This window comes from Pezoporus flaviventris, unplaced genomic scaffold, assembly GCF_033815535.1.
Source record: "Pezoporus flaviventris isolate CSIRO_AGI_PZ_B2104156 unplaced genomic scaffold, CSIRO_AGI_Pfla_v1 ptg000023l, whole genome shotgun sequence".
Taxonomy (NCBI): domain Eukaryota; kingdom Metazoa; phylum Chordata; class Aves; order Psittaciformes; family Psittacidae; genus Pezoporus; species Pezoporus flaviventris.
The window spans coordinates 10,705,118-10,729,850 of record NW_026892571.1 but is presented as its reverse complement, the minus strand read 5'-3'; the positions used below and the strand labels follow the sequence as shown (position 1 = coordinate 10,729,850).

General features: G+C 40.1%; 1 long non-coding RNA gene across 2 annotated transcripts in view; it reads right to left on the bottom strand.

The window, feature by feature from the left end:
* Nucleotides 1–240: 240 nt before the first annotated feature.
* The window catches only part of LOC133271300 (uncharacterized), a 36,358-nt gene continuing 11,865 nt past the window's right edge, over nt 241–24,733 (bottom strand). The window contains exons 2-4 of one of the 2 annotated variants that reach the window (XR_009744074.1): nt 1,832–1,976; nt 1,628–1,734; nt 241–1,031 (exon numbers count right to left, since the gene is read on the bottom strand). This is a non-coding gene — a long non-coding RNA (uncharacterized LOC133271300). The remainder of the gene's footprint in view (nt 1,032–1,627; nt 1,735–1,831; nt 1,977–24,733) is intronic. The other variant, XR_009744073.1, reaches the window with a different exon arrangement.

Sequence of the window (24,733 nt, the reverse complement as noted above, 5' to 3'; positions counted from 1 at the left end):
ACTATATATGGTGGTGAGTGAGTTTTTAATGCTCATCCAGCTAGGTAGTCTTAAGTCAGGAGCTGCATTATCAGAAAGGGAGGTAGTAAAGGCCCATACCGCAGCGTGGACACGTAACATAATTCATAAACTGTGATGATCCAAAGCAACAAAGTAAGTCCCACAGTGTCATCCTTAGAAAATAAGAGCTATCTCTCATCTCAAAACTTTATTAGGTTTACAATACCTCAACATACACCAGCCACCCATTTACAAAAAGACAACCAGCTCCCTACGGCTTAAGATAAATTCAACTAAGAAAAAAAAATATTCTTTTTATGTTCAGGCATAAAATCTGATAAAAGTTCAAGCTTCACAGATTTATAATGGGTTGAGAAAACACCTGTAGAGCAGCCATGCTGTTCATATCCAAAGGAAGAAAGTTAACTACTGAAATACAGTCAGCAACTTGACTACATTAAAGCACTACCAGATCTGTTGTAATTAATTTTTCTTGTCATTTAATAAGGAAAACAAAGCTGTATTAAAATAAGTTTCATCAAAGTTCATTAATTAAAATGCTGTGCATTCTAAACAGTCTGTGGTTTGAGATCTTTCTGTAATAAATAACAAGGAATGTGCTTGCACTTACGGTGTTTGGGCCAGCATAATTGCTATAAAAATAATTACCAGCAATTTTCCTCTTGCATTAGATCAGTTGATGAAAAGGAATAACAAAACCCTTTTCTTCTCTTTGTAGTTCAACACACGCAAAATAATACCACTGAAATTCAAATCAAATGGGCAGATACAACTTCTATGAGAGGATCAACTGATAATACAAGATATTTTTTAAATAGCTGTAGTAAGTGTTTGTGGTAGATTGAAGTCCAGTGGGACTGGAAAGGTATATAAATGTTTATTTCTAGCTCCTGTCTGCATTCTGATTTTATAGGGATTTCAGATGAGATTGAGCAGAGAGAAACATTTGTCCTAGGTAATTCCTTCTTCAGACTGGTGAAGTACAGATTCACGTTGCTGCAATTTGATGCCTGCCTAGTCCCAAGAGGAAAAAAAATTCACATTAAACTCCAGACCAACTGGCTGGCAAGTTCTTGTGCCACCTGCATGAAACTTAGCAAGGAAAAAACTAATATTTGTCCAAATACTACTACTTGGCAGGGAGTTGGAGGTGGATGGTTGTAGGGGGAGGAGGTATTCTGGTAGTGAGAACTACCTGGAGTCCAAATACTAGAAACTTTCCAAGCTGGCACATTATTAGAAACCAAATAACCTTTTGGAAAGAACCTTCATGGATCCCATTACACTTATTGCTCCTGCTCTGAATCAGTAGTGCTCATCAGTCAGAGCATCCAGCTTCCTAGGGAGCTGCTTGGCAGAGGAAATACCTGTTTTGAGGTATTATTACAAAAATCTGTGATGTCTTGAAAGGGAAACACTTCTTCAGAAAACATTTTTGTATGCAAAGGCTTAAAATTGGCATTTTAGAACCCACAATTGTCTTTGAGGATCTCTGAGTACCAGTGGGAATCAATAAGGCTCTTCTAATGGGGAGTGGATCCTGAACTGAAGCCAGCTTGGACAGATGAAAAGTTTTGAGGTGATTTCAGCAAATACTATATCAGACTTAGAGGGTTCAAACACTAATTCCTCACAGATGGGAAGAAGCAAGATGAATAGAGTTTCAAGCAGTTGTCCAAGGAGTGCAACCATCTGGAAGCTGGGAAATGGAGACTGTTTTTCCTATGTTTTAGTTACATGGGCACAAGTAGTAGAGAAAGCACCAAGAGCTCTCCTAGAAGTTATGCCAGTGCAGCACACAGGATCTCACCTGATATGGCTTTAGATGTGCTATTTTAGAGATTGATGGAGCCATCCAGGATTCAGATTTGCTTGGGATCCCCATCTGCTCACCACCATGGCATACACAGTCACTAGGTCGTCACTCTGCTGGTACCAGCTGACATGGGCAACGACTAAGGGCAATAAAAAAAAGCAGGTGATAGCTGCTGGTATTTCCAATCTACCCCACAGGCTGATTGTCTTAGCCCATGTTTGCACAGGAAATCAGCAACCACTTTAGTTGTCTCCTCCCAGATAAAGTGCAACATTTAGAAATGTCATTACTGAGAATAAGCTATAACACTGTCTGGGCACCTGAGTCCTTGTGTAAAGTATTTCCCTACTGCAGAGGAAAATATCGGCTTTATAAAAGTTGCTGATTATTCAAAACCTTTCCTCTTGTCAGATCTGCAGCCAGGAGTGTATCTGAGCCATTTTGCTCCAGGGAAAGAACAGATTTTTATAGAAATGTTCTTCCTCATCCAAAATACTGAAAGGGAAAAAAAAAAACCCAAACCCAAAACCAACAGATGGAAAAGTACAAATATTGGATAATTAGGAGTCACAGGGCAAGAGTAAGCCAAAACAATTTCTCCTATTTCTATCAAGTGGATAATATCCACATGTAATAAAGGAAGTAAAACAAAAGAAACAGAAAGTCATTTCAAGTAATAGCCTAAAAAGAAAAAATGTATCTATTATATCACATGCGACTCATAAGGAGCCACGATGATATACGTGAAAAATGAACAAAATCTTGAATCTCATGTTAAATATAACTTCTAGGCACAGGTGCGAAGCTTTCAGAACTGTAACCTAGATTTGTTTAGTTGACCTTGAAATTCAGAAATGGAGTGTCTGAAAGACAAGAGCAGATACTTTTCTGTATCTTTTTCTTTCCTCATTATTCAGAAGATGTAATGAGGACCCAGACTTTAAAGTAAGTGAGCATCTAGTTTCACTTAGAATTTTACTTTTACATTTGGGCATTGAGCTTCAGAATAATCCTTTTTTTTTTTTCTTTGAGAAGTGAAAATGATCCAGAGGGGGATTTGAAAACACTGCCTGTTCTTTTCAATTCCACAGTTATTTGCAGATGTAGACTAGGTCACTTGGAAGTGATTTACAGGTGCAATTATGGCACTTAAGGAGCTGGACTGCATTCTTAAAATGCTGCCAGCACAGAACAGCAAGCCCTGTTAAAAGCAGATTCCAATTCTGGCCCTTCTCCTTAGATTCTTGCACTGTTTTTACATATAATTTCAAATGCATTCTTCATTAGCCACTTAGCACATAAAGGATTCCAGGTTGGAAAAGCTGGGCTAGTCTGCACCAGAGGATTGCAGAGTCTCAGCTGGCATAGAAAAAAAGGAAATTATGCCCGTGCACACCTAAAGATTAACAACAAACTAAATCTCCTCAAATACCTTTAGCCTTTGAGGAGTGGCAGGTCACAATCTCCTCTCAGCAGCTAGCTCTGTCATTACTGTAAACCACACAGCATCCTAACTCTAATCCCTCAGAATCTGGGAATTATTCGCACTGTTGTCTTTTTCAAACTGTTTTCATATCAAAGTGAAGCTAATGCAGTCACTCTGCATGTATGAACTTCCACGTGTTCATATGTGTCTGCCTCCTAGATACCTTTGAAGCTCTTAACTAGTATTTAACCAATTTTGACAAGAATTTGGAAGGCAAAAAGATCATTTCTCCTGATTTTGTACAAACAGGCTGCCCAGCAGAGTCTTCAGCAATACCATCACTGGAGGAAAAATTGTACAGAGGCACCAGATAAAGCACAGACCAGTTCTCCCAGGGCCCACTAGTCCTTATGTCCAGTGGTACAGGCCTCAAACCACGTTATACTTTTCTTATGAATTCCTTTTACTCGGTCAGAATTTTTAATGATAAAGCACAACCAACACCACTCCGGAGCACGGGCAGAAAACCCAGAACAGAATCAGTCAGTGCCTGTCTGCACAAATCATACATTAGCACTATTCATTTGGAGATATCTCCAGATAAAGAGAAATTCTTATTAGTGAATGTCTTAATTATTTTTATTTTCTTTTTAAGCATGCTCACATTTCTCAATATATGGGAAAAAAAAAAACAAACAAAACCAAACAGTTAAAATCCACTCAAGGAACCTAAAAATTATCACTGCTTCCAAAGCTCTACTCAGCCAGAATTGCTGTGGACTGCAAAGACAAGAGACATTAATAACAATTACTGCTCAATTAGTTGCTCTCAAATCTGGTCACCAGGGTGTTTGTTGCTGGAGACAAAAATGTACACTTCTTTTCCACTGTGTGTTTGACCTATCCACTTGACATCTACATTCATTTGTACCTTAATTTATTCATGTGTCTTCTTTTTTGGTGGGAAGGATAGGCAGGATAGGAGTTGCTTTTATTCAATGTAAAATTTTGCCTGCTTTCTTTAGAGCAAGAAGGCTCAGATATACTGTGGATAATTCACCAAGAAACTCCAAAGAAACCCTTTGTCATTAAAGATTTAGCTGCAGAAAGGTGTTTTCAAGGAAGTCTATTGGTTAATATCTTCTCTTTTGTGTGAGTAACACTGCAAAGCCCTTAATGTTTCTTTGCATCTAAAGGTATTACTCACGGTGACAAAAGCTTTATTTTCACCAAGGGCCTAAGCCAAGTAAGATGTGGTCACGCTTAAGTAGAGCAAATCACTACCTTCCAAAAAATGCAAAAATGAGACAGGAAATGAGGGGAAAACAACAGGCAGACTTTTAAAAATTAATATGCATGTAGTTTTTAATGCTGTGACGGTCACCGTTGTATCTGAGCATCTTGCGTAGTCCATAGAGGAATAAAACTGCATATAATTGTGTTGTGTGTCTCTTCTCCCCCTAGACTGAAAGAGGTATGCATGATCTGAGGGGCATTAAGGTTTGGGCTTGACTTTTTAAAATATACTCCTTTTCTATAACTTAATGTCTGTGAAACTAAGACAGAGCTGCCTCACCCTTAGAGCAAAATACCGAGATTTGTGATGTTTCTTGAGGTCTCAACCCATTGCGGTTTATGAAAATCTCTCTCTGACACAAAGAGGGGAGTATTTTTGTGTAAAAAATGTGCTTTGCCCAATCTCAGATATTTTGAGCAAGGCAATACTTTGCAGATAGAAGCCAATGCAGGTATTCTTGGTAATCCCACAGGTGCCTCTCTGTCAAGTTCAGTGTTACGTGGAGCCTCTCAGTAGCTTTCTCCCGAAAAGACATCACTCTGCCCTACTCATGTGCAAACTGTCAAAGACCTGAGCAACAGCAGCAAAATCATCAGCTGAGAGGATGAGAAAGCGTCATCAGTGTGATTGGAAGTTGATTATATATTCAACCCCTGAATATTTATTTAACAGCTTCAAAATGGTTAAAACATGAGGCATAGGCAAGAAAGTGTGTTTTCAGCGTTCATTTCTCCTACTCTAAGTGCAGCCTGTTGCCACACAGCACCTGATTATCTCTCAGTTTGTGTCCAGAGGGTGGATTTGGAAGAAGCTAAGTAAAATAGTCCTTTCAGTTATACTAAAATAAACAAAAGACAAGGACAACGTTCCAGAGCAATGAAATCTCAATTATCTGCTGCTCCTAAACACTTCCTGCTAGAACAATTTGTAAGTTGACAAACTTAATTAGCTTCTTTACCAATATTTTCCAGATGTTCAGATTTTCATTAGACTACTTAAAACAGATGTTTCCCACATTTAATCGTATGACTGTGGCAAATTTTGAGTCACCAACAGACTAACAGACTATGAAAACTAAGTTCATCCAAGCAGTTAATGCCCAGACCAGTGCAATATATCAATGAGCTAACCTCCAGAAAATGTAATTGTGAACTGCGATGAAGTCATACATATGTGACTATGGAAACAAATAGTAGCTGAACAGTAAAAGAAGTAAAGGTTTGAAAGTTCAGATTTGTATAAATGGTGTCAGTGGCAAAAGCTCAGGGATTCTAATGCTGTCAGCTTTATTAAAAAAAAAAAAAAAATCACAGCCTTACAATGGATCTTTGGAGAGCAATAAAATATTTCCTTCTGAGACACTGAACACTTGAGGCAATAAATAAAATAAATAAAACCTTATCCCTGTGATGGTTGATGATGGGAGAGAGATTTGACACCCAAGTTAGAAAGAGAGAGTGTGCAGGTGCTGTTTTCTTCTTTTAATAAACACATTATATCCAAAGGGGAAGTATCTCATTTTTTTTTTAAGGCAATGGAAGTAGAAGAGGTGTCAGACAAGTCATGGCTATTTCCATATAACAACAAAATGGCACGAGCAGTTGCAAAAATAGTTGCCGGCATGAATTTCAACTTCCTTCCATTAAATGTTTCACTAATTAACTTAATAATCAATGTCAGGGAAAGATTAATCCACCACTATTTGCATTTCTGACAAACATCAGAAAATCAAAAACCAATAAAATTTCTATTTCTACCTCACAGCTTTAAGTCACATTGCATGGGGAGAATTCCCGAATTAAAAAGAGCAGGAATGTAAATCACAAGTCTCCACACATCAACAGGAATTTAATGTTTTCTTTTTCATCCATTGAACTGCATCATGAATCCCCCTACCTTTCTTTCCCAGCTTACTGTTTTCAGCTCAGGCACAGACTCATACCCCAGGCTTGTGCTGATCAAGATGCTTCATGTAATGAAACACATGAAATACACTTAGAGTGAACGCAGAAATCCAAACTGACAGCACACAAATTAGTGCCTGGGCTAGAATTTTTAAAGACACTTGAAAAGAGTTTTTTGGAAGATAGCACAAACCCAGGAGAGCCAGAGCCATGTGGATACAAGTGAGAAATGAAGGCAGACTATACCAGCTGGGGTCATCTCCATCATATCCCTATGAAGCCTATGGATCCTTTCTTCCTCTCTGCTTTTTTCTGTGCTGCACAAGCAAAGTTCTGTTGTGTTCCCTCAAACCTACACAACAGAAGATGAAAATGCTAATAGCACATCAGGCTTTTTGAATTCTTGTGAAGTTACAGCCTTACAAAGGTGATAGTGAAAACATTATTGCAGGGTGTGGTGCTACATTTTACCCTGGGAATTGGAGGGAGGGAAAGGAAGAGAAACACAAAAGAAAAATATTACTTTTACTTGGAAAAGCTGCATACATAGAAATGTAAGGAAATTAAATTTTGAGTGAGCTATTGAAAAGGTCCCAATTTACTTTTGAAAGGGCATCATCATCTCCATCAAAATTGCTAGCAGCAACAGAAAATGTTCAAAAAATTGGTCCCATCTATCAGTAATAAAATGTGCTACATTCTGAAAGCATTGTCATTTTCCAAACAAAGAGTGAACTCTTCCACCTCCTCTAGGTGAAAACAATTAACAAAACCAGAAGGCTAATGAAATGCAAATTGCCTTCATGAAAGAATGGTTCATTTGCAATTCTTTCTCATAACACCCTTGTTAAAAAGATCCAGAAAACAAGGTCTTCCCCTACTGCACAGTCTTTGGAGAAACAGGTCTATTTCTTGTGCATACTAATATTCCTCCTACTATCTCTGGAACACTTCAACTGCAAAGCTGCTTACCAACTGAGTGATTTAATGATCATTTCAATGCAAAATATAGTGTCCACCCTTTTTTTATATATCATTAGAATTTACCAAACAACCTTCAGACATGGTGGTCAGACCACTATGCCAAATGAAATTACACTCCCCAGCAGAACAAGTTTTGAAGCATCAGGTCAGAGCTGCAGAGAAAATCTTGTTTCAGCAACAAGTTACAGTGGCATGTAAGGGGTGGGAGATAGTATCTGAAGAAAAAAGGTGTTTAAACAGAAGCTATTTGGTGGCATCACTGCTACAGCTAAAAAGCACCCTTAAATACCCCCTTCTAAAATCAGCATGGTGTTATCCTATCGAAATGAAAGCCACTAATAACTCTGAAGAGCAAATCATAAATGCATTTTAATGTGGCCCTATGAGCAGCTTTGAAACCCGCTCTCAGCAGCCCTTCCAAAGGTGTAGCTATCCCGATCCAAAAATGGAGGCTGAGTTTTCCAATGTAGCATCTTCTCTCTCTGTCTCGTTTTATGACCATTCATGAATGCCCTGACAATCATATTTAATTAGGAATGAATAGGAACAAGAGCTGGTTAATTTGTATTCATCTCCTTCACTTCAAAGACTGGAGGACACGGATCCAAGTGATCACTCTTTTGCAGTATGTGTCAAAAGCAAAGAGAAAAGCACACACTCAAAACCAGCATGAACTGTCCTGGCTTGGCTTATCTATGTACTAGTTTTGTCAATATTTTATACTAAGTAGTCCCTTTTATAGCACATCCTTGAGAAAAATAAGAAAAATATTAAAAAAAAAAACATAGTTCTGTAGCCCATAGCACTTTAGAACCAGGGTCCCATGGGCTCTACCTATATCAAATATTCAATGTGGCCACAGATATGAACTATAAAATACCAGCCCTGGTCCACATTTGAGACAGAAACTTAACTCAGAAGCATTTGCTAGAAAACACAAGAGAAATTCTCCCCCTAGAGCATCATCTAAGTCTGCAGATGATGGATGTTGCGGGGAGTTGTTTGCAGTGAATTCCCAGCAGTTATTAACCAACACTCCCTTTGCCTTAGAAACTTCTTATTCCACACGCGTGTGTACTTGGAAGTGTGTGAGCACAAACCTGTGCGTGTATCAGGGAACAGACCTTCACCCCCCCTCTGCTGCAGGGACAGGCTGCCTATCTTGCCTTGCTGGAAAGGTGTCCCTGGAGCAGAACCATCCCCACCAACACTCTGCAGTCTCAGTGTAACGTGATGTTCATCTCATCCTCTGCTCCCCTGTGCATGTTAACGGGGCCGTGCTTTGCTGAAAAGGACACCCTGTACCATTCAGCGTGATTTACCTCTGCCAGTAACTGCTGCTAGACTTTTTATTTAGCTGTCTGCGTGTCTTGTGAAACATTTGGGGAATTTTGAAGCCCTACTAAAGTGTTTAAAGCCTATTTTAGTATCCTGATGGTGCCATCTACTGCTGATTTTTGGCTTTAACAGAGTATGCTTTCAGAAGAGGAGCTGGGGGTCTTACCTGCTCCTGAGAACAGTGTAACTGCTCCTCTATATCATATTTAACACTCAAACACTCAGAACTGCAGCACAAATTGCAGTTATGCATCCCACTGCCTCACGGAAGGTAAGGACTCTGGGGACAGACCCTTAAATAATGCTTATGGCTAAATAACTAAATCAGGTAAAACTCTTCCAGATACGAAAATACTGATTCCAAAAAAATCACACTGATGGAAGATTTGCCCATGCAACAGGCCTGTAAGATCCCTTCTTCTCTCTCTAGGATGTCAGCACACTTTTTTGTGTTCCTCATCTGTTAAAAATCTCAGGTTTGAGAGTTCCATTTCTTTCACAACCAAGCAGAAGATGAGTCTCCTCTGGGTCAGGTCATTGCACTTCAGTCACTGCAACACCCACCTGTGAGTGCAAGGCACAGGACAGTTCAAATCAGCCCAACTAGTGAGGTTCAGCTACTACGTTCAGGCAGAGGACAGCACTGGGTCAGTGCTGCGACCCAGGAGAAGTGACAGGCATTCACAGAACTCATGCTATCACATCTGAGTCTGAAGAAAAGACACACATATACCCACCATGATCTAAGGCATAGGCAATTCCAGGGCCAACCCCCTCTGCTCCCTAGCACTTGCGACATAAGCCAGAAAAGCTTACTTAGAGACTTACTGTCCTCCCACCTAAACGTGCTTCTCATCTTGCAGTTTTCAAGGAGGGAAGCTGTCAGAATATCAGGCAATTTCTGTCCTAATTGCTTCTAGACTTTTATAGCATCTCTAGTTCCCAGGGAAAAGCACAATCTTTCATGCTATGGATTAGAGGAGGGGGGGAAGGCCTTTACAACATGAATGCCACCTTTGAGGAGCCAAACAGTGCCCTTAGTGAATCTCTTTTATGAGCCAGGAGAACAGGAAGACTTGTGGGATCAAACCAGAATTATTCACCCTTCTGCCTGTTAAATTTGCAGTCTGTCTATAGGTGTTTTGGACAGAGCACAGTATAGAGGAGCAGATGGAGCTTTGATTGTTTTATGAACGTGATTATTTAACATGGCTGTTTAAAATAGCAGGGAACTAGATTAGACCTATTAGACTGGAAGACCTTACATTTTATATATAACTAGAAATAGCTTTATAAACCTTCTTCCTGAATGTAAACATTCCTGTTTGCTTTCAGTCTTCTATGCTCTAAGAATTTTTCCTTGCATAAATAGAAAGATGCCACCCCCAAGAAATACAATTCCTGAGGCCTCAATGTGCACTAAAACAACTGATTTAAACCCACCCAAACTGCAAGTGGCTTCTGAAATACTTGCACCAGCCAGCAGCACAGGTCTTTCAGACTGGCTGGAAGCTAAATTGCCAGCAATGCTTACAGTGAATTTATTTGAAAAGAAAGCCCTTCATGTCTTTCCCTGGAGAGACAGGGAATCCACACAACCAAAGGAGATGAATTTTCATACCTTGTTTACCTGTGTTTATAGATACACTTTGCAGGAGAAAGAGCGCAAAGGAAGAAGAGGTGTCTGGCAGGCCAGCGTGCTTGGAGGTGCAGACAGGAAAGGATGCTTTGCTCCAGAACTTTTCTAGTGTGAGACAAGCAGGAGCATAAGCAGTGCCCTAACTCAGCTGAAATTCCCCAGCTGCTTCATTTTGGGTTGAGCTCAGCAGTCTCCACCTTCTGTCCTCAGCTGTTGGCTGTTCCTCCTTTATCTGTTCCCACCAGCAAAGGAGCAAAGGGAGCTGAGACACTGTGGCTCTGATGCCACAAATGTGTACTGCAAATACTTGTATCTTATACATTTAAATAATCTTGCTTTGCCTGGGGCTCTGCAAACACTGCCTTAGACAACAAGCAAGTGAAATTGGAGCAGCCAAAATAAATTACCTGTTGTTGACAAAGCCACCCGCCATGGGCTGGTTCAGGTGGGCTGAATGATGCTGAGAACTTAATTGTCTATAAAACTGAATATCAGATAATTGAAGCTGCTTAAATTAATTTCAGAACAACAAAAAGATGAGCTTCCAAACAAAACCAGGGTGTTTCAATAACACTTTTGCAGCTGATACACCCTCTAGTGGCAAACAATCTTTTCTCTTACTGTAGTATCAGACCAGATGTAAGCCTTCCTTTTTTCCCTACAAACACCTCTGTGCCCCCGGGGATCCAGGTTACACTGTTCTAGGAGGAACATTCCTAATGCACTGTAGTTCACATATTGCTTTTGTTATACTGCTGTATATTAGTTTGCTGGTGAATATCAACAGAAATGCAAGCAGGCAACTTGGAGCAAAAAGCTCAAACTCAGAAATAAATGAAAAAGGATTACTTTGCTGCACCACACTGTACCTATTCCAGTCCAACAGTAAGCTGCCCAGTAGGAGCATTTTAACTAAGCTGTGCAATGTATTAAACTTGGTCTCATTTTTAGGTCTCCTGAACTATGCAAGAGCTGTATCTATTACTCTGTAACAGTTCAGTCAAGTGCCAAAGCAAAGGCAAACATTACATCCAGCTTGCTCAGTTCAAAGAAATCCCTAACTTGCAGCCAAAACTCCTCTTCCTCCCCATCTAACCTTAATCTGTACACTGTGGCACCTCTCCTAAGCAAGTCCTGCTTGCTGTTTGAAGAATGAGGTCACTGGGTCTAGAAGTCATTGAGAGTCTCTGATACTTTCACTACTAACTACTACCAGCATTACTTTCCAGGCGAATAGCCCAAACCTTCAGGCTAGTAACACTAATGCTTGTAAAAGTTTACCCCTTTTGCGAATTTAAGGCTTTATCTGCCACTTGGGATTTTCTTCCTCTCTATCATGTCCATACGAGAACGTTTAAAATTTTATTATAAATAATATTCTAATGGAACCCTGGGAGATTTTTTTTATAAAGAGCAATCTGCCTGCCCTGTGCTTCATACACTGCTCCCAGGAAGACAGCCTTTGTTGGGACAGTGGTAAAATCATTTTCAAAAGGAAGACAGTAGGTTTCCACAGATCCCACAACCCTGTGGTCCTTTACTCACTCTGCAGCTTGCTCAACAAAGCTCACAGCAGAAATCAGCACAGTACATCCAACTAAAGCCAGTCCCCACTTTCCTGCTTAGGAAAATGTCTCTCCTCCAGCCTTCCTCTTATCCCCATCCCTGGCTGACCCTGCCTCTGGCCTCCAGGGCAGCCAAAGAAATTGCTCTTCAGGGTCCCAGTTTCCCAAACCCCCTGTTGTGACCCCTTAAAAAAAAAATAAGCCCCTGAAAGTCTGATGGTGCAGATATTTCTGGGCAACCTCTCCACAAGTGCTTATATGGTGGGATCTTTATATACCAGGGAGGTAATTTGTAACCTCAACATGCTTAGCACAAAGCTACCCTGAGCTTCCCAGGAAGAAATGACACGTGCAGGGGCAAATCTGAAATGCTACAGGATTTTGAAAAAGAAGAGGTAAAACAATCTGTCAGCATTTCTTAAGATTCGCTGTCATGTCCAAGCTTTGGTTGCTCTTTCCTAGCCAGATCTTATCTTGCAAACCACATGCTCTCACTCAAGGCAAAGTCATAAAATGCCTGGTGAATGAGGCATGCCTTGCATTGATGCTTGAAAGCCAAATCACGTAGGTTATCTGGGCTGCAGGATGATGACAGCTTCCAGGGAAGAGAATTGTCCTGTGTCCGTGCTTAGTTATCAGAACACCAGAGCTGTGAACTTCAGCCATCTATTTGATCAGAGCATCTTGACGTTAACATACAAGGAGTCAGTTGGTCTCCAAGGAGTGCAAACCAAAACATAATGAGTTTTAAAGCTCAAACCACAAACTCCACCTGCATTTCATAAACAGGATTGTGCGGGACTAGCCTATTTTGAAATATGACCACTTCTCACATGGCTGAGCTGCCCCAGTTCTGCCTCAGGCCTTGGATGTCTGCCTTCATGGACTCTTGCTAGTTTGTTCCACCTTCATCATTAACTCATGTAAAAGAATAGTCATCAGGTTCCTTGTGAGATTTCGCTCTGTTGTTCACTAAGTATCACAGAGGGTTCTAATAGAGGTTTTTACCAGTATCAGTTTCTACTTTGGGTTTGGGAAAACATGATTGAGAAGGGAACCTCCTTCTCAACTGGGGTTTATTCCAGCCTGTAGGACATCTCTCATTTGAAGAAAACCTTTCCCATCTGGAACCAGGATATGCTTTCAGTCCTTCACAGTTGGGCACCATTTTGCCAGGTTACGTTATTTGACCAAAATGCTCTGTGAAATGCTTGCTAATTGTTACAAGATTTAAAAAGGAAAAGAGCAGACCTGTTCAATAGCGTTCCCCCTGGAGCATTTTTTTCACTCAGAATGGCACAGTGGTGCAACAACAATGCAAAATGTGCCCTGCTCACTGAACACTAAATTACTGGAATCATTTTCTAACAGTGAAAGGAAGAAAAATATGTAAAGGTAATTATGATGTTTTTTGCTGTTTTCAATAAATCTAAGCCTCTAATTACCCAAACTACTTATGGGAGGGTTTAGATGAAGTGTGTTAGCTCTCTCTTTCCTCAGGGCTCAACAGTTGTAGGGCTTGTTTCAGTAATCCCAGATTATTCTCTTATTTTACTTGTCCCCTTGCTCCATTATCCTGTTTGCATTCAGAGATCTATTTAAAGTTTACAGTTTACACTGACATAGTGCTATTGATACAGAAATTACATGAACCCGTTTCAGTCTGTTGGCTTGACAACAGAACAAATTATTGTGCTTTCAGAAGCAACCATTTGTCGTGCAGGATCCTTCTTAGATTCTTGATTTTTTAACATACTCCCCTCTCATTACCATTCATTTCAAGTCTGTTATGCAGTTGGTTTCTGTATCAGTTTAGTTACCAAACCAGGAACCAAATTCAAAATTGGTCTAAATGAGATCCTGAGAGTGAACATCCTTAAATGCCTAAACCAGAAAGGATCCATTGGAAATTGGTTTTCTAGACAGATTTTTCTGCCTTAACAGAACTGATACCAAACCCAGAGCTGATACATTTTGGTTTCAGCTTTGGTCTTCGGGTGCTTTCATGTGTCTCACCACCACACCAGACTGCAAGCACCTCACAAGCCCATCTAGATTCATTGCAAGGTGCGATGGATGGTTGGCAGTGAGGAGCAGTGCTGCTGAGCAAGACCTTTACAGAGGCAGTGGTGAGAGTTATGTGTCTCATCTATTCAACTGTGCTAGACACCTCCTTTGGCATACAGGTATCAGGGACTCCCCTGGTGTCACGCCAAAGGATCACAGGAACTAGGTCTGGGTTACAGAAAGAAAAGGGCTCTCTACATTGATGCTTCCCCTGTTTCTCATGGGTCTTTCATCCCCAGAGTGTCCACACTGCATGCAGGTTACTTCATATCCAGGTTCCTCTTTAGTGAACAACTGTGGTAGGGGAAAGACAGACACACCAGTGTCCAGATCTTGCATGGATAACAGGCAACCTACATCAGCTGGCCTGGAGGCTACAGGGTGAAAATATGTAAAATACATGTGATATCAGCAAGGCAAATAAAAGGCTCAGGGTAGCTACTGGGCTGTGCCTCTGGTTAAAATACAAACTCTGTGTCATGGATTAGGCTCTAACCAGAATAAACCGGTAATCAGATTTTCAGAGATAGGGATCTATTTTATATAGTGCTAAGCATTCTGGCCTTGATCAAGCAGATTATTTCTGAACAACTTGAAATCAGTTGGAACAGTTCCTGGAAAGACCAAAACCTCATTTATATACATCTGAAAGTTTATTCCAATTGCATCAGCTGGTTTAATAAAAAACATCGGCTCTACGTACAAAGCCTGACTTGCTTATGTCCTTGGACCATTATGGCTATATTGCTGCTACCACCGTAACACAGTAGGGCTTGTACATCTGCAAACATATGGAGCCAATTAGATGACTCATTGACCATTAACACCCATCATTTGGATAAACATACCTACATAATTCCGTGATTTAAACTGTTGAAAGGACAACTCTGAGGGAAGAGAGCAAAGAGTTTATTCCCGCCAGAAATACCGTGTTCCTCCTTAGCTCATTCTGTAAGGACCTACTGGACTCCTGGTCCCTGCTCCCAGCAAACCTATAGGAGGAAGCCAAGAAATTTCTCATCTCCTTCTAGTCCTCAGCCATGCAAAAGATGCTTGAATCCTACAGCTCTCAGTGATGCTGCTGGCTCAGGCAGCAGGGCGCAATGGATATCCCTCCCTCTCAGATGAAGAGGACTGTTTTTCATGCATTTTCAGTTTACTTAGGAAATTAGCCAAGATAAAATGAACTCTGCTCCCCACATTCAAAGGTTTTTAAGGCTCAAAGTTGAACACTCAGAATTAGGAAAACACAGTATTACAGTTTGTGGGAGCATTTTGAACTGCTCTCTGTGCACATGTAGTATATATACAAGATCACAGGACACCTGCCTCATTGGTGCCCAAGATAGAATTGCTCTGGGGTTTCATCAGGGCTGAACATCAAAGCATGAAGTTGTCTGTAAGATCTCTGCTTCATTTGCTGCAACTGGGGAAGCTGTCTAGCAAATGAGGCTAAATGTTAAAGAAAGAACAGCTTTGTGGATAAAAGCAGTTGGATGTTTTCCTGGAAAACTGATTCTACCCCTGTCGCTGCCAGTGATTCCCTTTGAGCGAAGCAATTTGCTTAAACCAAACTTTTTTTTTAAAGTGATCATGCATTATGTTGCTCGTTTCAGGGACACATCACACAATCTGTATGCTAATTTGCAGAAGTGCCAAGCGCTAATACAGATAAAATAAGCAGCAATTGCATAAACAAAACGGTTAGTTGTAGCCCAGGGGTATAGAGGAACTATTGTTTTAAGGAGATAGGTAGTTTCACAGGTGTTCAAAGCTCTGGATAAGAGAAAAGAGATGCACAAAATCATATGTCCAAGATCAACATTTTAGAACTTGTGTTTTCGTTCTTCAATGAAGACAAATTATGGTACTTGTAATGAATAGGAACCATTGGTACTATTGGTCTCCACCTGAGGAAACAGGAGTGCAAAACCCAAATATGGGGCCATAGTGCACTAATTTCCGCTGCATTAGGCAAATACTTTTTTGAAAAAGTACTTTTCAAAAGTTAGAAGAAATTGTTAAATAACATCAAAGGCAAAGAAAAAAAAATCAACAAATTACTGTTTTTTGCAAACTGAAAACCATTCGGTTTTATTCACTCTGAAAAAAGTGTGTGTTCCTGGCTGGGTGGATGTATCTATCCTTAGAAGGGGTATCCTTCATATTAGAGAACCCAGGACTCAGAGAATTCTAACCAACTGCCATGCCTCAAAATAGTTATTGCATTTCTAAAATCTGGAGCAGTCTAGGCTGGTTGAAGAACTGGTAACAGATTGTGCTTGGAACCAGGTCACTAAAGGACCTTTTGCCTGTGCTAAATGAATTCATTTTCATGGATCCTTTATTTTCTTTGTTGTTCTGATCCAGTTTAAATCACTGCAGCCAAATTGAAAAGGTATAACTAGCTTATTGGGTTTGGCAAGGGTGATTGTTTAAGGTTTTAAAATCACATTTTACTTAGTCTAACTTATTTTAAGTTTGCATTTTTGTTTTGTTCATGGTTTGAATTCTTGGACAATCTTTCAAAGTACACTTTCAAGTTATCACCATTTTTATTCCTGTTAGTATAGATCAGCCTCAGGGGAAATAACAAGGCAGTCTCTTGTGCAGAACTGTAAATGCAAATAGCATTCTGTTGAAATACATAAACCTTTTGTGTCTCACTGTGATCTGAGAATTATTAGCAGGGGCATATCCTTTAATAACTCTGAAAAATGAACAAACTTTAAACAACTGGGAAAGGATTTAACATAAAGCTGTTATGGGAAATTTGATGGAGTTCATGATTCACGTCTGAATTTAGAGACTGCATGAGATTAAACATTTTCTACAAGTAGATGTTCATACTGAGGTATTTCGGACTCTGGCGTTTGAACAACTGTTAGGCTGTCGTATATAATCTAAATGCTTTTACTGGCAAATGAAAGGAAATTGTGAAATTACTTTTCATAAACTTTGTTTTAATTAGGTTTCCACTTTCTCATTACAATAATAGATAGTCCCTAAAGATTTTAAAATTGGTGTTTGTTTCCCTCACCTTCTGAATCCATTCAGTCACCTCATGTTACTTCAAGTCATCTGGTAGAAGCAAGACTGCAGCCAAATACAGGCTGACAGAATCAGACTACATTTACAGGTAAGTGTAGACCTGGTTGAAGCTGTGTTCCCTTTGTGTAAATCTAGAATTTACACAATTGGAATTGCCCTCCAATTTACAGCCAAATTCTGCACTAACTGTAAAATCCATACCACATGCAGCAAAATCAAGACCCTGAGGTCATCAAAGAAGTCCTTTCCTTTTTCAAAGCTGTATGGAAAGGGGTTCGATGTGCTACTGAAGTCATAACCATGGGTGAGGACGTGGTAGACGTGCAAAGCTGAAAAGGGCACTGACACAAGGACTGACATGCTGCTCTTGCTCTCATTTTTTCAGCTTCAGCCCTTGTCCTTCCATATCCTCATCTTTCCTCCCCATCATCACAGTCTTGGGGCTCAATGATTGTCTGGTGGAACCACAACAGTGACAAACTGAGGAGCCATGACAGTAATGGGGAAAGAAGAAAATATTTCAAAAGGGAAATGTAAATGACAAGCAAATAAGTAAGGATGTACTTCTCTAGTGACAAACTTGCTGATGTACTACAGATATGAGAAGTTGCTGCAAACTGCTCTGTGAAGCATTTTGCTGACATTAGTTAGTGATTCTCCTCCTTCCCTCCTTATTTCTACAGGGAGAGTAGAGAAACTTGCACGTTTCCTCGATTTATGGCCCCAGAAGCAGTCAAATCTACAGTGCCTTCTATGTTGGCTCAGGGCAGTGATACAAAGCTCCCCATGGCCCACAGACATACACATGCTCTAACCTTGGCTGAACCCTTCTAACATTAGTCTTGATAATTGATGGAACCCAAGGAGAAATGACTGCAGTTTAATAACATTCAATGGTTTCTGGGTGACTAGTGGTGTGTGACTAAAGCAACATTTAGGTTAGGCATTACCCAATGCTTTTCAATGGAGGCCACAAGGGTAAAGGAAAGCAGGAAATGGGGAGGAAGAAGGTCTCCAAAAAGAGGAAAGTAATTTCTCCATACTCCTATTTTGAGTGTCTTCCTTACGAACATGTCATTTTCGGACCTGCTGATGTGGCAGATGATGGGCTTTGGAGAGTGTTCCTCAGGTATGAAATCATTGATTAAAACTTGCATAAATAAGCAAAGCAATATTACATCTGTTTCCCAGGTACAGCGCGACTTAAATCTTCTTGTGTCATTTTCTGCTGACATAAGAGCAATAGTAGATCCAACAATAATTATGGAAAATACTAAGGAAACATTTATTAAGATCCATTATGCTGGTGACCTGTTTGTAACATCTTGCAGGACCAGAGCTCAATCACATTAAATACTCACCTACGCACCCCAAAACCTCAAATATTCCTAAGCAAAATGGATGATATTACTTTTTAACTTTGCACTGTCCTTATTCACATCTGCCATATGTAGATATAAGTGCAACATTCTGCATGAGCACACATTTCAGTCATATCACGCAGAGATTATAAATTTTTAGTGATCTGAATACTCTTCCTTTGGCCTACTAATATTACTAACATTTCATTGCTATCTTTCAGCAGCATAGAGAGAAAGTCAGGACAGGTCTGTACTAGAAAAGGTTTTTCACTCTAGCTGTAATTGTGAGGTTTCTAGAATAAATGCTGCTCACACTGGCTACTAAACTGTTTAACCAGTATAGGATGTATTAAGTTAAATAAGCTATTTGTGTAGGGTTTTTTTTTTGCTGGAATGACAATATACTAACAGTATAGAAACAACCCCCCCCTATATTTTCAACTGATAAATCCCCAAAAGATGCTCCCTATATGGGCAAATTTCCATGCTGTCACAAATTACCCGTTTCCAAAAGGGAGTGTCAAAGACACCACAACCTAGAATTTTGTAATATGAAAAAAATACAGCTGAATATTCTGCATCAAATACACAACTTCTGTATCTTTTCACTTAAAGGAAAATCACTAATGACTGGCAGTTGTTAGAGACTGTTAACATAAGGATGATGAGTACTGCCAGCCAACAGCATAAGGTGATGATACCTACATGATTTAAAGCAGTCCACTGCAAAAGTTCGGTCATCTTCGGTCTCTTACATTACTATATAATAGATGTTTGATCCAGCATGTTGGTAGGACAACTTATGTACTAGAAGCTATGAAACACATAGCTCACAACACCCAGAAAATACCTACATAAAACTTTAGGTAACAGAGATCAGAACTACTTAGCTCATAAGAACAGAGCAGAAGATGCTACCAGATTCCTAATTCCCTGCAATACTGCAGAATATTTTTGCCCTTTCAACCTGAAGAAATATGTCTTCATGCAAAGCAAAATATAGGATCATAAGAAATGTCAGAATATCTCATGGTCAATATATTACTATGAGCTATAGTGAGGGGAATGGTAGAATAGAATGGTCCTCATGGCCAAATTTTCAGGAGCTCAGCATGCAAAGTGCCAAGTTACTTTAAAAATTAGACTGCTTCTTCTGGAGTCTTGCTGGGAGATGATTTCTTTTGAAAATCTGGCTGCAATAATGCACAAACAATGTTCTTCTAGTAAAAGAGCCACTGTTGGCTGCATGTTTAATTTATGTGCATTTAATCATCCATGATAATACAGTAAGTCTTGTTGAGTACAAGATGTGAGATCAGACTGCTGCCCATATGTGGAGAACAAATTCATATTAACCACAGCAACACATATGCCTAACTTGGCCAAACCTTTCAGCCAAAATCTGGGACTTGCTAACGTATCAATATGGAAGGCATATGTTCTTCAAGACATAAATTATGATGCTTTTCATCATATTACTTGTGCAGTCCAGTTTATGGAGTGAAGCAGCTTAGCAGAGCTTGTTTGGGTGGATGGAAAAAGCATGAATCGTAAGTGCAACAGCTCTTGTTTGATAGACACCTAGTTACTCTGGGCAGTATGGGTTAATAGAGCTAAACTAATAGTCCAGATGAGCAAGACTTTCCATACTGTGTCCCATCTGGAAACACAGGTGACACAACTTGTGTGTCACACACTTGCTGTCTTTATTACACTCTATTTAACCAGAGAAATCAGAGCTTCTATAAAATAGCTGTTATAAAAAACTTGTACACATTTCACTAGACAATTATGAGCCTTCCGTACATTATTCCAATGGCTGTGGCAAGTATTTCTCAGGCAAGCACAACAATTAATTAAATTAATGGTTTAAAATATGCGGGTGCTGTGCCTTCATTTTCAAAATTCCTTCTTTAAGCTACTTTTATGCTGAATATTATAGTGCTGGGACAACTGATTCCCTCAATACTACTGGAAATGCTCATTTCCAGGAAATTGCTAACATCTCTTCCTTTAACTGGTATTACTTCTCCAACCTAAAATCAAAAAGACCATTCCTTAGAAAAAGCTGTTAATTCTGAAGCACTTACAGATACCATCTGCAATTCCTATTACCTTAGCTGAGTAAGGCCACCATATACAGCTAAAACACATTCCATGTCACATTTATGATTTCAGGAAAACAAGGAGCGCAAAGCTTTAATTTGGTGTTAACTTGAAGAGAAAAATAAAATTGACACCGTGGGTGCTGCCGACTGCACTTTGTTAAGAAAGGTGGGAGATTAGAGTTTATCCAGCTGAGCACTCTGGACCTTATGCTCATTATGCAGGATTTGCAGCATAAAATTTAAAGACCAGATGGGCAGTCCAGAACTGCAGCCTGTATTCAACAGGAATGTGTCTATCAAATGTCCTTCTTGAAAGGCACAGAGAGATAAAAATGCTGATTATTCAGTATCCTTCATTATAGATGCTCAGCAGATGCGTGGGTTAAGACTCAATGGGAAACGAGATAGTGTTACTTGTGCTCTCCTCACCACAGGTATCTTGGCAGGAGGGGGTGCAGGCAAATTACAATCCATCCTCCAGCACCAGCCCAAGAACTGAATATGTGGGGCAGCTCAGAGCAAAGACCCAGGCACATTGGATGTTAGAAGTCAGACATTGGTCTGGATGCGGTGTTTTTGTTAACATGGCATTAATAGGAACTATAACCCAGAAACTTCTCCTAGCTCAGCCAATGGCTTTCCCTGTGTGCTAATGAGATTTGCTGAGAGTCAGAGCTATACTGCAACTGAGCCAACAAATCTATGTGGTACAGGTTCATAACCTCTTATCTCTGCTGCTTTGGGCAGCGCTGTGCAATTCCCAGCTTCCCAGAACTCCTGTGCCCTTGAACGCTGACATGTCTCCTCACCCTGCACAGCATTTCTTGTTGGAGATTCAATGCAGTGAGCTTTGAAGCTCAAGAAGTTTCCTGGCACAGCAGAGAGCAATAGCCTCACAGCCATGAAAATATCTGGCATTTGCTCAAGGGTCCAGCCCACCTTCAACTCCTTAGTTGAAGTAGGAGACATCCTGAACACAACAGGGTTAAAACCAATCTGACAAATGAGGCAAAGCATGGAAAATATGAAGACAGCTATTTGGTAGCACAACTGAACCCTAGCACAGCAATACCATCTGCAATCACTTAGAGGTGCCCCAGTAAAGCGTAGCCCGGAATGCCTGGCTAATAAAGTGTCAGCAGCAGGGGGATTACGAGGGAGATTTACAAGAGTGCATGAGTTTAGTTGCTGCTGGAGACATCTGATACACTCTGTGTTTGATTCCAGGCTTTGAGACAGCAATGAAATAAGCTCACAGACTTGTGTCAAGAAGCATTTAAAGTGAACACTTCTATCCTGTGTACCTGCAGCAGCCCTGGCAAAGCTGCATCTCAGCACCTTGCTTGCCAGATGATTCTGAGGCAGGGCACTGCTTGCATCTTGCTTTCTAAACTGCAACAGAGGTAGGCAGAAGTCAAAATGCCTGGTTCCCTGGCTCCTGCGATGACAGTTCTAAGGAAGACCTAGGGTTAATGCCCTGATGTGAAATTTAGCCTTCTCCTTTTCCCACTCCCCCCATTAAAGCTTGTGTGCTTTATAACCACTAAATTTGGGCCAAAGCTTGCAAGAGCTATGGGGAATTTTTTTGAGGCTCATTTCTAATTTTTAAATAATGGTCTTAAATAAAATCTAAATTAAATGAAGCATGACTAGATATATTGTAGTGAACCCCTCAACCCTGGAAAGCTTGATTAGAGGAATAAATGTTGCTTTTTTAATCTATAAGTGATGAACTTCCCAGCTATACTTTCATGTTTTCCTTTCATGTAGTGGACTTTCCAGGAGGCAATTAGGGCAAATGATCTGGGCAAAAACGAAGAGCAAAGTATTTTCCCTTCATTGTCTAAGGCAACATAAATAAGTACTTTATTCACTTCCTTATTAAATGAAAAGACAAAACATTTTGTGCTTTGTTTCTGTATCTGACACATAGATGTAAAATGGGTAATAACCTCAGCCACAGCTATGTCACTTATGACAAAGCTGCCTATGGCTCCAGTGGAATCACCTATATGATAAAGTTTTGCACGTGCTGAAGTGTTTGCAGGATGAAGCTCCTCACCACCCATATATCAGACTTTCTCTTGGCATTTCATCAGGCTGACGGTCCAGCAGCCCAAGTGCCCCATTGAAGATGTGAGGAACTATGAAAGCAGAAAAGGAATGGGAACAAGGAATGCACTTGCCCAGCCTAGGAAAGTAATTGGAGATATTGTTCACTGTGGATATTCATCAAGCCTGGAGGCTAAATTCTGGCCCCATGGGAGCCGGTGGCAAACCTCCATTGATTTCTGTAAGGTCAGGATTTCACTAGTGATTTATGGAATGAACTAACATGACATTTTAACAATCAGTTTTAGTAGCTGGAAGTGTTATTCATTGCAGAGGTAAAGCATTGTTTGATTTTATGTGACAGTGTTCCTTTAAAAACAGGCAACCTGCAAAGCAACAATATAAAATGCAGCACTTAAATTACATTATGATGAGGAATGACACCAGGATGAGGAATGAAACCAAGGAAATGTTCCTTTTTATTCTCTCTTACTTTCAAAAGTCAACAGTTATGAAGACAGTGTTACTGGTAAATTTAAATCACCCTTCCTCAGCTTTAGAGCTGGCTGATTGCAGTTTCTGTCACTTCTGGCAAAACACAAGGGCTTGTTTTTCAACATGAACTATGGATTTTTCTGAGCAAGTATGACAATCTACCAGCTCATGTGAGTTGTTCATGGGGTGTTACAGGACAAAGAAGAAAAACCAGCTCTCCTATCCAAACACGTCTGGCTGAATATATACCTTAATAATAACTATAATAATATCTTTGTAAATGCTGCTGTTAACTATGCTATTCATAATAATTTCTATTTTCAAATCCAAGTTAAAACACCACCAGGAAAACTGTAGAGTAGGTCTTGGGACAACTTAACAAATTTTCAGACCTTTATAAAAGAATCACTTTCTTTTGTAAAAATCAGATCTCTGCGGTCTGAGATATTCTGCTATCATGAACAAAAAAACATTTGCTCTAACAAGAGTATAAAGGCATACTCACAAATAGACAATTGCTGTGTTTATTATAGTAGCATGTTTTGATTTCTGATTTGATTTTCCTTTGCTCTGCTTAATTTTGGTTGTTTTGGTTTTTTTGTTTTAACAGCATATATGTAATTAAAAATGTGACCATAGGGACAAGACTGGAAGGTAGCTCCATTTTGCTTCCCCATCTCCAGGTCAGGACCAGAACATATTTATTCCATAATAATAGATAAACTTGCCCATTATTCCTCCATTCTCAGGGTAGGTGCTGGTGTGATTTTGAGGCTTTTCAGCAGACCTGCTTTCTGAACACCCACAGCCGTGCTGAGTTCTGGATGTTCTGTGCCTGCCAGTCTCAGCCCTCACTCTTCAGAGGAGCACTTGCATGATTACAGCAGCAAGACAGAGCAGCACAGACCCAATCGGCGCACGGAAGTCCAAAACCAGTTTTCCCTTGCCTCATAAAAATCACTGCTTTAAATCAAAGAACTTGGTCTGAAGCCCACAGAGAATAATAGTGCTGACAAATAGGACAGTGCAATGGTGTTGGTGGGTTTTGAAGGGGTTCTCTCAGTGCTGTGTGTGATGCTTTCTTGGAGAGTTTTGTTTTGAGGGTTCTAAGTTGCAGTTCTGGGAAAAAAAAAACCTATCACAATAACAGGGGACGATCATGTTTTTTCACATTTCTAAACTGAATGTTTTGGTAAATTAACTTCTAGTGAAACTTAACCAGGAAAGCCCTTTATTCTGCCTTAATTTTAAGAAGCCATTAGCAGTGTTCCCAGTTTTCCTTTTGCATGCCTGTTAGCTTTGTTTTTGTAACCCCACTGTCACGCTTCTGCGTGTTACGGCATTCCCGATCATCTACGCTGCGTTTTGTATTAACATAAGACAAAGGATCCGGCCCTGGCAGAGGCTCAGGGCTTCCTCACTCTCAATAAGCTCTCTCGAGCCCAATTTGGCTGTTAGTTGCCACTGAAAGCAGTTAATGACTCAGAAGATGAAGCCCTGAAAGCTTGTTGATCTTTAAAATTGTTCCTTTCTACCAAAGCAGGAGCGACTCAAAGCAGTCACAGGTATGCCTGGATTCATCCAACAGACCCGTTCTTCCAGTCCTTTA